Here is a 3316-nt window from a genome sequence, read left to right as displayed (position 1 = left end):
ACACACACACACACACACACACACACACACACACACATCTATATATATAAAACAAAGGATTCTGTGTGTGTAGTATATAACCGGGAAAAATGGTGTTTTACACGAGTTTTTCTCTAAAAACTTCTGCAGTTTTCAATCGATTCTCTCCTTTTTCTCTCTGTCTATTTCCCTCTTCTCTCTCTTTTTCTCATTCTCTGTTTCTCTTGCTTACACGTATTCTCTCTCACCCTCTGTAATAGTTCCTCTCTTTTAGTCTATATCTGTTTCTTTCATTCTCTCTCTCCCTCTCTTTCTCTCTCTCTAACTCATTCACACACTTACTAATTTCTATCTACAAACTGACTTCCGCGTATTTCGATTAGTCGCGCGTAAAAATCTCTGTTCTTACGGTTTTTGTACATTCTCCCTGAAAAATAGTTCAGTTATTTTCAATTTATGTTTACCCAGTGTGTTTAAATTCAGTTTTGCGGCATCTGCCTAAAAACCGACTTCAAATTTGTCTTTACGGTATTTGTATGTTCTCCCTACAAGATTACTTTAATTATTTTAAATTTCTTGCACTCCGTCTATTTAAATACACTATTTACATTTCTCCCTCCATCGAAAAACGTTGTGCATGCGGTCGTGCATGCGTACGTATGACCGCTCTAGGCCACATACAGCCTATACATATGCTTAAAAATTGACTTCAGTGTATTTCAATTTTGTCGTGCGTAGATATCTTTGTATTTACGGTATTTGCACTTCTCCTAACAAAGGATGTCTGTGTATCAGTGTGTGTACTACGCATACATTTCTACAGTCTTCAACCGATTTTCACCAAACTTTACACACACATTACTTATGTACCAAGGATGGTCACGCACTATAATATTTCCTCCAGAGTTCCCACTTAAAGCGAGAAACCGTGAAAAACGGTGTTTCACATGTTTTTTTTCTAACAATTTATGCAGTTTTCAACCGATTTTCACCGTTTTCTCTCTCTAAATTTGTTGCACTCTGTGTATTTAAATGTACTTTTGCCACATCTGCATTTTGTAATTGAAGCTTCTCAACTCTGAGATAATGCCACCTAAGAAAAGAGCCCATATTGGTCAAGATGGGGCACAGTGGGATGCAACGCTGGCAGAGGCCGCTACATTAAAGTCTCACGGTCCATCACAGTCAACAGGAGTGTTTCTACCTCAGTCTTTTACTGCACGAGGTCAGAGAACCAACGTGCTTCCATGACCCGAAGACCTTTGATGGCGGGGTATCTGGGACATACTGGGAGGCCTGCTTCAAGCTCGGGTTGCTAGAAGATGGGGCACAGTGTCATGCAACGCTGCCAAAGGCCGCTGCATCAAAGTACCTCAAAATTATCAGGGCATAGTTTACAGTGATATTGCAAACATGCATGTTATGTGAATCCAGTTCTTTGTGGTTTAAGTACAGGGATGTGGAAAGGGAGATGACGTCTTCCATACCGAGGATTCCCCTTATTCCGTGGGGAGCGGAAATCCCCTTTACTTTCAGGCGGTTGTAATTTCCTGTTCATGTAAATTTTGCGATGTCGAGCAAAAAATCGCAGGGGCAAACACTCTCTGTAGCAAGACTTCATCTGGAGGACTCGTTACCAGCGCTGCCACAGTTGATACAAGCAACGCCAGGTACCTCTGTAAGTATTTAATAATTACAATCAATTAAAGCGGTGAACTGGCAGAATCGTTAACACATCGGATAAAATGCTTAGGGCATTTCTTCCGGTTCAAATTTCACCGAGGTCGACTTTATCTCTTATTCTTTTGGAGTCGACAAAATAAGTATGAGCTGAGCACTGGGGTCAATGTAATCGACTTCTCCCTCTTCTCAAAATTGTGGGCCTTGTGCCAAAATTCGAAAGAATTATAACTCATTAAGGTGACGAGCTTGCAGAATCTTTAGTAAGCCAGATAAAATGCTTAGCAACGTTTCTTCGGGCTCTTTACGTTCTGCGTTCAAATTTCTCCTTGGTCAACTTTGCCTGTAATCCTTTCGGGTTCGAGCACTGGTGGTTAATGTAATCAATTAGCCTCCAACTCCCAATTTTCTGGCACTTTATGCCTATTATTGAAGGAATTATTGTAACCATTAAGGCGGCAAGCTGGCAGAAGATATGCGCGTCGGACAAAATGTTTAGTGGCATTTCTTCCGGCTCTTTACGTTTTGAGTTCAACTTGTTTTATAAAGAAAAGACCAGGAACTGTGGAAAAGGAAACAATCAGTTAAATCGATTCCAGTACATGGCTGGTATTTACTTTATTATCGTCAGCGGAGGAATGACAAACACAGTTGGCCTCAGCGAAAGCTTGACCTCAGAACGTAAAGAGCTGGAACAAATACAGCAAGACACTTAACTTGGCACCTCCGCCATCACTCCTGTTGCTGCTGTTGTTACTGCTGCTGCTGCTACTACTACTACTACTACTACTACTACTACTACTACTACTACTACTACTACTACTACTACTACTACGACGACGACGACGACGACGATGATGCACGCAGTCGATGACAGAATCTCTAGAACGCTTTATATTGCTTAGTTACATCCCCTTACGGTCTGGATTAAAATCCTCCGCAGAGTTCACAAAATGAATCATTGGTGAAGTACTGTATTGTTTTAAACTCGGTTCTAAGAGTGTACAAATGGCATTACGTGATCTCGACTCGCAGGAAATAACAACCAAATCATTCTGAAATCAAAGCTTAGTCATGTGTTTCTAAAATAATATAGTCCTGGATATGAAGACGCGTGGCCTAGCGGTCAGTGTGTTTGGCACATGAATCTAAAGCACTGGCTTCAGTTTCTAGACGGGAGGGCGTCTATGCCTCTCGTGATTATACAAACACCTAAAACAATTACAGAAAGCGCGTTACTTGTTATCAAGCCATTCTCACGTGCGAGAGACGACTGGAAAGCATTTTAATATAGGCCTGCTCAGTCATAGCTAAACCGGGGTTAAGCAACAACAACAGCAAAAACAACAACAACAACAACAACAACAACAACGATGACACCAAGCTCCTAAAATGTGTGCCATTGTGCCAGTATGATACATTAATGTTTTTGTAGCTTATGTAACGGCAACATTTTCTATTTCCCCCGTTTTAAAGTCAGCCATTCTAAACATCAACCCAGACAGCAGTCTCAGTTTACGTTTCTTATCCCCGCAAGAAATACCACCAGAGATGATGCTGATAATTCCACCATTGAATTGAATAGAGATCAGCCATTATAAAGCAGCTGTTCTGTGTAATGTCTGAATGTTAATCCCAGAAAACTTCTCGAGGAATT

The sequence above is a fragment of the Octopus bimaculoides genome, chromosome 5 (assembly GCF_001194135.2).
Source record: "Octopus bimaculoides isolate UCB-OBI-ISO-001 chromosome 5, ASM119413v2, whole genome shotgun sequence".
NCBI lineage: Eukaryota > Metazoa > Mollusca > Cephalopoda > Octopoda > Octopodidae > Octopus > Octopus bimaculoides.
This window is presented reverse-complemented; position numbering follows the sequence as displayed.